This window comes from Crinia signifera, chromosome 4 (assembly GCF_055691185.1).
Source record: "Crinia signifera chromosome 4, ASM5569118v1, whole genome shotgun sequence".
Lineage (NCBI taxonomy): Eukaryota > Metazoa > Chordata > Amphibia > Anura > Myobatrachidae > Crinia > Crinia signifera.
The window spans coordinates 145,767,350-145,780,384 of NC_139220.1; positions in this window are offsets into that span (position 1 = coordinate 145,767,350).

The window sequence follows — 13,035 nt, forward strand, 5'->3', positions numbered from 1 at the left end:
TCTATTATGCCTTTTAAATATCCTGTGAGGTTTTATCTCTGCAGAAACTTTCTACTTTTTATGTTTTGAAAAAAATAAAAATAAAAGTGTGAGCAAGAATGCTAGTATAGCAATGTTAAGGTGTATACACAAGGTGATCTTGGCTACTGTATATATGATTTTGACTATGTGTTTTCCATTGAACTTGTCAGATACCAGAAACCACTGATATTGACTATACACACTGTCAGAGGCATAACTAGAAGATTATGGGCCCCATAGCAAAATCTTGGAAGGACCCCCCCCCACAAGAGAGAAAAACACATTGGCCTACACTTGAAAATAAAAACTATACTCAGCACTGCAGACTCAACCCACCAGATCAGCACCACCACACTGTGGTGAAGAGCAAGTTTTTACCGTCTGAAGTAGAGAGAGTGGTGCGGGGCGGTACGGAGGGGGTAAAGACACACGGGGCAGTAGGGGGAGGATAGGGAGATGTAGGGAGGGGATAGTGAGGAAAGATAGATGCAGGGCTGTAGGGAGGGGATGGGGAGATGCAGGGCGGGATAGTGAGAAGCAGGGAGGGGATGGAGAGACTTAGGGTGGCAGGGAGGTGTTGGAGAGATGCAGGGCGGCATGGTGGGGAGAGCAAGATCCAGGGCGGCAGGGAGGGGATAGCAAGATGCAGGGCGGCATGGAGGGGATAGCGAGAGACAGGGAGGGGATAGTGAGATGCAGGGAGGGAAAAGTGAGAAGCAGGGAGGGGATAGTGAGACACTGGGTGGCCGGGAGGGGATAGTGACAAGCAGGGCGCCAGGGGATAGTGAGCTGCAGTGAGGGAAAAGTGAGAAGCAGGGAGGGGATAGTGAGACGCTGGGTGGCAGAGAGGGGATAGTGAGGAGCAGGGCAGCAGGGAGGGGATAGTGAGAAGCAGGGGGGATAGTGAAAAGCAGGGTGGCAGGGAGGGAATAGTGAGAAGCAGGGAGGGGATAGTTAGAAGCAGGGAGGGGATAGTGAGACGAAGGGCGGTAGTGAGGGGATAGTGAAACACATGGCAGCAGGGAGGGGATAGTGAGAAGCAGGGCAGCAGGGAGGAGATAGCGAGACACAGGGTGGCAGGGAGGGGATAGTGAGATGCAGGGTGGTATGGAGTGGGGAGAGATGCAGGGTGACAGAGATGCAAATCACATGGCCTAAGCTTCCTGTACATCTTGCAGTATTGTGCTGTACCTGGCAAAGACCCCCCATTATCATGAGGAAGCCCTGAGAGGAGGAAGAAGAATGAAAAACCAGGGTGAGAGGGAGATCAGCTTGCACCTGGCACTGCACAGCACTCTCACCTTCTCTGTAGCAGGACTCACCCTCCGTCTCCTTGTGTCTGCCCCTTGTCCAACCACCATGAGTGGAGCCATGTGAATGTGAATCTAGCTGGCTGGAGGGAAGTGCTTTAATAAGGCGGGGGTGGGGCTTCCGTGGACGGGTCATGGGTCACTGCTGGCTGTTCCTGGTGTGCAGGAGCTTCCGTGCTGCACAACATGGAGTATGACAGGGGGACCGCAGACAGAAATTATCCTGATTTCTGACAGATTCACAGAAGCATCTCACAGTAAGTAACATACAGGGCTCACAACCTGGCTTATACAAGCCAGCTGTGAGCCCATGATGTTACTTACTGGGAGCTATAGAAGGGAGGACAAAGGATAGAGGATGGAGCCAAAGCCACTTCATGTGCAGACTCCAGAGTCCGTAAACTAGCAGAGGTGCCGACAGTGCAGCTGAGATGGACGCATATTGATTATGTTTGTATAGTTTGTCAGCCGCACCACAATTGCTACTACAGTAGCTTCTGGAGTCTGCACAATGCATGTGCTTCGGCTCCAACCTCTGTGCAATAAGTAGCATGCCAGATGATGATCCCAGCTATAGAGGGTGCAGTGGGTTCCCTTAGGGCCTCCCCAAGCCACCGGCCCCAATAGCAACTGCATACCCAGAACCCTCTATAGTTACGCCACTACACACTGTGCAATTTTGACTACTGTATGTAAGATTTTGACTATTTTAAGATTTTGACTATGCTAGAACACTCTATTATACACAATATAGTCAAAATTGTCCTGCTTGCACAGTATATGTTCTTGTGATGCCGACACCTCGGGGTGCGCATCAGCATCACAAGCTGTATGTACACAGTGCAATACGTTTTGTACCGCTGTTGACTATATAATCAAAATTGGAATCTCATATCACACTGTCTGTATGTACCTTTTCACTCCTGCCAAAATGTGTAAATCATGTGATGACTAATGATGTGTCATTACATACTATTTAATAACAATAATTTATATTCACATGAATAATATCTAATAGTCAATATACTTATTTTTTACAGTTAAGGTACAAAGATTTGTATAAAAACTCCTAAATGTATAAAATGTCCAGCTACTATCAAGTATCTTTCATTGAGCTTTTTAAAAATGTTTTTGAACTAGAATATGGGGCCAATATGGGAAATAATAGGCAAGGTCTTAACTGTGCTAATAGCAGCCTAGTCTTTTATTATACATGTTTCTAACAATTTTTTAAATAATTGTAGATTTTTTTTATATTAATTTAGACACTTTTTAAATAATGGGCTGGATTATGTGCCTAAAGGTGGCCATACACTGCAATAGCAGCGTTCGATGCGATGTGCGCTCCTGCGGGCATTGTACAGTACAAAAAGTATGTGCAGCACATACTTTTTGTACTGCTTTCAGATCGCATCGCACACACATTGAATGCATGCCATGTGATGCGATCTAGCACATAACGTATGCGATTCTCGCAGTGTGTATGGGCACCTTTAGTGCCTGCAACATTTTGCGGACACAGCACTGAGATGGTGTATGCATACATGCACATGCTCCTGAGATCCTCTATAGGATCGCATGTTGCATCTGCTCCCACAATCGGGCTGCAGCTTGTTGCAATGGCAATGTTAAAGGGCGCAAACTTTATGGTTTGCAGGAGGGCGCCGAACACCCTAGCACCGGCCCTGAAGATGGGTTACTCATCTTAAGAGTTCCAAGTTTGTGGATGGTATAAAAATGGGGCCCCGTTTTTCTTAAATCTGGTTCTCCTCTGTTCAAACGTTGATGTCCCCCACTCCAAAGAAACTGGTCTCTAAAGAATATTCTTTTTGCCTTATGAACTCATTCATTGTTGTGAATAAGATTTCTAGTCTCTTTACTATACGGGTTTGTACTGGTTCTGTAACCAAGCCCCCCATTGAATCTGCCATGGATCCATTGGTGGATTTACAAGGCAAAACCATGCCTTTTAACCCCTTCCCGACATTTGACGTACATTTACGTCATGGTCGGGAAGTACTTCCCGACACATGGCATAAATGTACGTCATGGTTTCTAACTGTCACTGCGTCTATAGACGCGGTGACAGTTAAGAGATGTCTGCTGTCCCTGACAGCAGACATCCCCCCTCGCCGCCCAGGGGGGGCAGGGGTGCCCCCCCCGGTCGGCGATCGCTGTGATTGGCTGTTCAAATCTGAACAGTCAATCACAGCGTTTCCTGTGTTACCGGCGGCTAAGCCGCTCGGTAACACAGAAAACGGTGGTGATCGGTGCAGCACCGATCACCACCGAGCGGCAGCACCCCCCTCCCACCCGCCGGGCACTCACCCGGCAGCAGCAGCAGCTCCCCCGGCTCCACCGCTACGTCCGGAGCGCACGCTGCGCTCCCCTCCTCCCCCCTCCCCCCCGCAGCAGCAGCAGCAGCATCATGCTGCTGCTGGAAAAGTTAAAAATAAAATAAAATAAAAAATAATGTGCAAATGTGTATATATATATATATATATATATATATACACACACATATATATATATATATATATATATATATATGTGTGTGTATATATATGTATATATATGTATATATATATATATATATACACACATATATATATATATATATATATATATATATGTGTGTGTGTGTGTGTGTGTGCGTATACCGCACCGATCGCCAGCCCCCCCCCCCTCCCACCCGGCAGCCCCCCTCCCTCCCACCCACCCGGCTGCCGCAGCGCCAGCACCCCTCCCACCCCCCCGCCAGCCGCAGCGCCAGCCCCCCTCCCAAAGCTGGTGACCAAAATGGGGTCACTTGTGGGGGGGTTCCACTGTATTGGTGCTTCGGGGGTCTTGCTAATGCGACATAGCACCCGCCATTCATTCCACCACCAAAAATCACTCCTTCCCTTCTGAGTCCTGCCATGCACCCAACTGGTATTTTTTGGTCACATGTGAGGCATTGCCGTACCCGGGAGAAATTGGGGCACAGATTTTGGGGTGCTTTGTCTCCTTCATTCCTTGTGAAAATTAAAAATTTTGAGCCAGAACTGCATTTTTGTGTAAAAAATTAAATTTTTTTACACAAAAATGCAGATCTGGCTCAAAATTTTTCATTTTCACAAGGAATGAAGGAGACAAAGCACCCCAAAATCTGTGCCCCAATTTCTCCCGAGTACGGCAATGCCTCACATGTGACCAAAAAATACCAGTTGGGTGCATGGCAGGACTCAGAAGGGAAGGAGTGATTTTTGGATTTTGCAGCACAGATTCTGGTTGAATGACCCCTGAAGCACCTATACAGTGGAACCCCCCCACAAGGGACCCCATTTTGCAAACTACACCCTTCAGGGAATTCATCAGGGGGTATAGTGTACATTTCAAACCCCCAGGGGTTTCACCAACTTTGATACAACTGGGCAGTGAAAATGAAAAATTACATTTTTTTACACAAAAATGCAGTTCTGGCTCCAAATTTTTCATTTTCATAAGGTACGAAGGAGAAAAAGCACCCCAAAATCTGTGCCCCAATTTCTCCCGAGTACGGCAATGCTTCATGTGTGACCAAAAAATGGCAGGACTCAGAAGGGAAGGAGTGATATTTGGATTTTGCAGCTCAGATTCTGGTGGAATTTTGGTGGGTGCTATGTCGCTTTAGCAAGACCCCCGAAGCACCAATACAGTGGAACCCCCCCACAAGTGACCCCATTTTGCAAACTACACCCCTCAGGGAATTCATCTAGGGGTATAGCGTACATTTAAAACCCCCAGGGGTTTCACCAATTGTGGTACAACTGGGCTGTGAAAATGAAAAATTACATTTTTTTACACAAAAATGCAGTTCTGGCTCAAAATTTTTCATTTTCACAAGAAATGAAGGAGACAAAGCACCCCAAAATCTGTGCCCCAATTTCTCCCGAGTACGGCAATGCCTCACATGTGACCAAAAAATACCATTTGGGTGCATGGCAGGACTCAGCAGGGAAGGAGCGATATTTGGATTTTGCAGCACAGATTCTGGTGGAATGAATGGTGGGTGCTATGTCGCATTAGCAAGACCCCCGAAGCACCAATACAGTGGAACCCCCCCACAAGTCACCCCATTTTGCAAACTACACCCCTCAGGGAATTTATCTAGGGGTATAGTGTACATTTCAAACCCCCAGGGGTTTCACCAATTTTGATACAACTGGGCTGTGCAAATGAAAAATTACATTTTTTACACAAAAATGCAGATCTGGCTCAAAATTTTTCATTTTCACAAGGAATGAAGGAGAAAAAGCACCCCAAAATCTGTGCCCCAATTTCTCCCGAGTACGGCAATGCCTCACATGTGACCAAAAAATACCAGTTGGGTGCATGGCAGGACTCAGAAGGGAAGGAGTGATTTTTGGATTTTGCAGCACAGATTCTGGTTGAATGACCCCTGAAGCACCTATACAGTGGAACCCCCCCACAAGTGACCCCATTTTGCAAACTACACCCTTCAGGGAATTCATCAGGGGGTATAGTGTACATTTCAAACCCCCAGGGGTTTAACCAATTTTGATACAACTGAGCTGTGAAAATGAAAAATTAATTTTTTTCATTTTCACAGCCCAGTTGTATCAAAATTGGTGAAACCCCTGGGGGTTTGAAATGTACACTATACCCCTAGATGAATTCCCTGAGGGGTGTAGTTTGCAAAATGGGGTCACTTGTGGGGGGGTTCCTAACTTTTAGCATCTTATGGTGCCTAGAAACCTACATGGTGCCTAAAAAATAATCTCATAAAAAGGAGGCTCCAAAATCAAGTAGGTGCTCCTTCTATTATGAAGCCTGTGGTTTGGTCACCGTGCACACTAGGGCCACATATAGGATATTTATGAAAACAAAAGAATTGGGGGAATCAATTTTTAGTCACATTTCTCTAGTAAAATCTACTGTATTCGTTAGAAAAATGTATTAAAATTGAAACTCTGCAAAAAAAAAGAAATTTTGAAATTTCACCTACACTTTGTTTTAATTCCTGTGAAACACCTAAAGGGTTAACAAACTTCCAAAATGCTGTTTTGAATACTGTGAGGGGTGCAGTTTTTGAAATGGCATCATTTATGGGGGTGTCTCACATACAAGTCCCTCAAAGTCACATCAGAACTGAACTGGTCCCTAAAAAAATCAGTGTTTGAAATTTTCTTGAAAATTTGAGAATTTGCTATTCATATTGTAAGCCTCCTAGTGTCCCAAAAAATTAAAAGGAAGTTGAAATAATGATGTCAACATAAAGTAGACATATGGTCTATGTTAGTTATTCACTATTTTGAGTGGTAAGATTATTTGTCTCACAAGCAGAAAATTTAACATTTTGCAAATCGCAAAATTTTCCATTTTTTTCCGACATTTTGGTATTTTTCACAAAAAAACACAGACTGTATCGACGAAAATTTACCACTAACTTGAAGTACAATGTGTCACGAGAAAACAATCTAAAAATCACTGGGATAAGTAAAAGCAAAAAAAAGTTATCCCCACTTAAGTGAGACATGTCAGATTTGAAAAAAATGGCTCTGTCAGGAACGCAAAAACTAGCTCTGTCAGGAAGGGGTTAAATGCTTGCTGCTTCAGCGTTCAGCTTGATCCTGCCAATTTGTAGGAATAAAAGAGGGGGGGGGGGTTGGGGGGCATTTACCTTTTTGTTAGGCTGTGAACTTTAGACTTTTTTTGTATATTTGAAAAAAATAAGATGATCTACTGTACTTTTGCTATCATTGGTAACATTTGGCTAGATTTACCTGCAGTAAACTATTTTACCAAGTTTCAAACCCTAAAAGCAGGTTTTGTTTCCTTTGGTTTGACCATATAGATCAATGAGAGGACAGAACACTGTGAGGACTTTAAACTGATTTTGTATCTGCAGATGTTAAAGACCATGGGTTTTAGTTATTATAATGTTATTTATGTTCTTTTTTATTATCCATTGTTGTCTAAGTGTTATTTTACATCATAGTTAATAGACTCATCCTTGCATGTGCTCTATATGAACAGGTGTATAAGTAATTAGATTATATCATGACGGAGTTCAATGTAGCACTAAATAGTTGCTGAATGTATACTATATCACAGTAGGCTTTGAATTATTGGAAATTATTTTTTCCTATTAGTGTCTCTGTGAACCGATTCATAAATCCTTTTTATATACTTTTTAACCTTGACTTTTAGCAATGCCCTTCCGTGTGAAGCTGCGTTCTTGGATATTGCAATAGAAATATATATTTTTGAGCTCATTAACTATTTTATAATGTTCAGTATGGTATTTTGCGAAACGGTTTATCATTTATTTATTGTTTGTAAAACCACCTTAACAGTGTCTTGTTAGCTAATGCACATGATAGGAACAAGTATGATATACTTGTGCAATATTAAACAGAATAAAAAGCAACTGATAAAAAGATCTGAAAACATTAATGCATTTCCTGTTTTGGTTCAAAATGTTTATGTTCCACTAGGGGATAGCCATTTCAATGAGATTTATTCATTTTAATTTCCCTGCAATACAGTGTATTATTTCTTTGGATCTTCTGTAGAGCTGTTCATAGCACAAATTATAAAACTAGTATTTATGTATTTAAATGTTTGTACAAATATATTATTCAATAACATCTCCGATATATGGATGCATATAGAGTGTACCGTTTTAGCAAATATCAGTGTTGGCAAGATAATAATACCACACAGTGGCTTTACAAAAATACCCATGCATTGCACACAGCCATTTAAACAAAGAGTACTACAAAAGGCCAAGATGCATAATTATCTACATTCCATTCAGACCACTATTTGTTGGCTTCCACACACTGCATGGAGCAGCCGATCTGATTAGCATATTTATGAGACCAGTGGCTAAAATAGCAATTAGTGCCACAATTGATAAATCTGTCCCTTAGTTTTGCTCCAAAATAAGGATATCACACTGCTTAGGAAAGCCATTCTAACATGCAGCGACAGAGAAGCACATTTATACTCTGGCAAGCTTTCCTACTATACTTTCACCTGCTTAGCAACTTATCCTTATCTGTATTGGAATAAATTATTAAAGTAAAAAATCCTTAGTATTAAAATCCACTTTATATGATAGCGCTTCTCTATGCTTTTTTTTTTAACTGTATGGCTGAACACATCTTTAACTGTCCACCACAAGTATAGAACTTTTACAACAAAGGCACAGTGAGGTGCTCCAGGCAATGATTCCACTGGATTTGAAAGCAACCCATCCAAGTACTGAAATAAATTCATTACCCACTGTTATCCAATTTTTCTAATACAGGTCTTAGCCAGAGCCTACCCAATGTATTGCTGTCTTATCCACTACAAAGGGCAACAGCCATCCCCATCACTACAGGTACTGTAAATGGATAAATATCTCAAAAGTCAAAATCAAAAATATATACACTAAAAACTTGCATGAGTGGCTCCTATCAGTAACAGTCAGTAAGAGTTACACATGCCTCAAAGTAAAGTCTGAATATTCTCCCCATAGTTTACGCATGTCTCAAAGTAAAGTCTGAATATTCTCCCCATAGTTTGTATATTCTCCCCATACTTGTAAGGGTTTCCTCCGGGTACTCCCACATTCCAAAAATATACTGGAAGGTTATTTGGCACCTAACAAAATAATCCCTAGAATGTCTGTGTGTGCGTGTACATGTGGTAGGGAATATAGATTGTAAGCTCCACTGGGGCAGGGACTGATGTGAATGTTCAAATATTCTCTGTAAAGCGCTGTGGAATATGTGTGCACTTCAGTATATAGGAAACTGTTAATAAAAACTAAATAAATTATAAAAATATAATTGTGCATGAGGGAGCCATGTTATGATACAATGATTCATAGAATAAAAAAAACAGTGGGCGCCTTATGTACACAGAAAACTATTTAATTAAATAAATAACATAAGAATAATTGGTACTTGTGTAATATCTGGGCGCCCGATGCGATTGATTGTATGCCTTAGTTGGTAAGTACTCACAACTGGGTCTCCAGTACCGGTATTTTGGAGATGATAGCGGCACTTCCAGATCCACTGTTGACAAAATAGATCCCAGAGGGCTCAGGAGCAGCTGCCACCGCCTGCTAGATTTTCTCACTGGGCTGCCGCTAGTGCCGAAAAGCAATCATTTGGTTGCTGGATACACGCACCGCCTTCTACACCTTGCGGCGTCTGATAGTCACCAAGCTGCTGCACCGGCCAGCGGGCCGAATGGAGACTGAGGTTTGACTGTACTTAGCGGATGCGTACTCCGTGTGGGGGTGAGAGCGCACTCCTGTTGTAATCGCTGGTCTGTGCGTACACTCCTCCTAGCAAACGGCGGGTGATGGAGACCCTCTCTGTGCCGTGCTGCATAAGCTGAGCTGGGACCGTGGTAAATGGGATAAGCAAGTTGGTAACTGCATATAGCAATATATCCCTCCGGTCCTCAGTATGTGGTGCTCAGGAACTTCTCAAAAGACGCGTTTCACCGCGCTCAGGTACATGATACATAAATGGCTCATCATGGAAGAATTGAGGGGCGGGGGTAGGCCTGTGTTCTGAGCAAGGATGGGTGGGTTATTACTTCACAAATTCTACTTCCAAGAAGTACTGTATGTAGACAGTTTAATTCTAAACACTGTGAATCCCTGTACTCACTAGATGGATGTAAAAAATGGACATAAGATAGTGTGTACGCACTGAACAGTATTGGTAAACAATATTGTCAGTGACTTCACCCCCCTCCCCCCATGTTGCTTCGTTGATATAGTCAACATTGAGCAGGCAGCACAGAAGATGGGGGAGGGGGGTTATTAACGTCTTGCGGGTTTGGGTATCGTTAGCAATATTAAGCATACTCACTAACTCTTTGTAAAGAGTTATAACATATTTATTCCTAATCAGGCCATAAGCACAATTAATTTCTTAGCACTTGCTTTGATTTGTAAAAAATGTGATTGTTGTTCTATATGATTTAAATAAAAAATACTCTTATAATTATAATTATATAATATAGCATATATATACTGTAAAATTCCTTTGTATAATTAATTAACATTAGCAAAACATGTATTTTCTAGTATACACATAAAATCATATAATATATGCATGATAAATTAATAATGCACCTATAAACTTCAGAGGTGATCAGAAGTAGCTACAGGTAGCAGTCAATTTACCGACATATGTTTTACCGATGGTCATTATACCAACACCCATTGACTGATGGTCAAAATACTGACAAGACCAAAATACCTAGATTCATTATGCTGACATGTTTAATTGACCAATGTAGTCAATATGCTGACATTTAACATGTTGACATGACTTTTCAAGCAATTTTAGCCCAAAAACAGACTTGTTTATACTTTACCATGCCAGTGCGAGGGTACACGGTAAAAAGGTGGGGTCCATGTCGACATACGTCGACTTATACAAAAAACACAGAAACACATGTCGACATATTCAATTTGGCATTTCGGTTATGTCGTCAATTGAACATGACCGCATAATCATGGTAGGTATTTTGACTCGTTAAATTAGGTATATCGTTCATTAGATTTCAACAGATACAATACTTTATTCTACACCGTGTATACATGACCCCGACCCTACTGCATCGCATAGGAGTTTCTTCTTCTCCGACATGTCCTAGATGTAATCTAGCAGAGGGTACCTTTTTACATATGCTGTGGTCATGTCCTCGATTATCCAGATACTGGTCAGATATTACAGAATTCCTGCGTAACTCTGGTATCCCGGGAAGTGTGATAACACCTGCCTCCTGCCTAATTTCCGCTATTGATGAGGAAGCCCTCACCCCCTTAGATAGATGTTTCATGATAAACATATGTGCCTTGGCTAGGGTGGTCATAGCCAGGATATGGTTGAGTGGGGAGACTCCGGGTGTATCAACCTGGGCCTCCTTGGTTAATGACACAGTGGTCCATGAAAAATTTGTCTACATGTCTAGGAAAAATGAGAAAAAGTGTCACTCCAGATGGTCTAGTTGGCTAAACTCCTGCTACTCCAAGAAGAACGCTTTTATGGGCTGAGAGCCTGGGCCGGACCCATTGAGCCTAATTATCCCTGTCACCAAAGGTTCAATTACGAGGCAACATGTACTGTAGAAATGTTTGATGATCTTTTTTGTAACATTGCTTATGATGACTACACCAGTACTGTATTTGTTGTGGTGATCTATCATCATGTACGAATGCAGTGTTATATGCTTATATAACAGGAGAGCTGTCCGCTATGAGAAGAAGGAGCCATACACCCTATTGTAATCTTTGTAATTCTGTACTAATGTATTACTTGTAGACTCGATTATTGTATATCGATCTGTTTTCTATGTCTTTTTGCTGTATTTAATTTATTTTTTTATTTTTCCTCTTAATGTTTGTTATGTTTGTTTGTTATGCATCTAAAAATCTCAATAAAAACTTATTGAATTAAAAAAAAAACTAGGTATATTGTTAAATGCTTGTTGACGTCAGTAAAATGTCTGCAGAAAAATCATACAGAACCCGTAGCTACAGTAGCTAGTGCAATCATAATTTGCTCCAGCCCGCATGTCCACAATTGATATGGCTTTCAGGCATACAGTAGGTGTGTCTCAGCAATTCTTTTGGTGGGTATGTACAATACAAAGTTGTTGAATGTTATGCCATTAAAGGGGTTGTACATCACTGGGAGCAGGTCCATTGTGTTATGTTAGCCATGCTTACAGTGTGTACACAGGACATGGAATAATGTACAGTATGTAGTGTTGTCAGTAGCAGTGTACAACTTGGCAGCTATTCTAACTATTTAATTTTCAAAGCACCAGTAATTTGGGTCTGGCTATCCATTAAAAAGATTACCAACATCTGCAATATATTATTTATGAGCTCATCCTAACTGTATCTGATTCATTTGCAGGATACATAAACAGCATGCTACCAATGTTCTGGTGTCTGTCACAAATACTTACATTTTCTATTTGTTCATACTGTGGTAAATAAAAGTATTATCTCATCATACTAGTTCTGTCCATGTTTATGCCTGCTTGTGTCTCTGTATTTTACAGAGATCAACAGAATGCGGTACAGAAGAGGGGAAATGTTTCAAATATATGAATAGGGGGTTTTGATGCTATCCGTCACTTTCAAAGGATTGTAGGGATATAATAAATTGTTTATTTTACTACATAAATATTTATTAAAAAAAAGTCAAACTCATCTTGTAAAAATGGCAGTTAGTGAGCATGACAGCACTTGACAGCACTCTATGAATTATCTATCATATGTGTGATAATAACCAACACAAAACTACTAATATAAAACCCATGAAGATATTAAATGCTTGAAGGTTGATCTGCTAATAATTATTTGCATAGTAAGAGATATCTTGCCAACCTATTAACTGAAACATTTTCAACCATCTCGATAGCGTTTAAAAGCAGTGCAGTCTTGCTCTCCTTACTGTGGATACATGCTGGGCACTATAACCCAATGAGGTCAGTCTTCCAATCTATTGTAATGCTGCACTATGTGACTGCAGCCATCTTGTAGATTCTTTCTAAGTACAGTAAGACTGGTGGAAGAGTGATAATTTGGGGAGAAATAAAAGGGTCTATTTATTAACCTGTGGAGAGAGAGAGAAAGTAGATGGAGATAAATTACCCACCAGCCTGTAACATGGCAGATTGGAGCTGATTT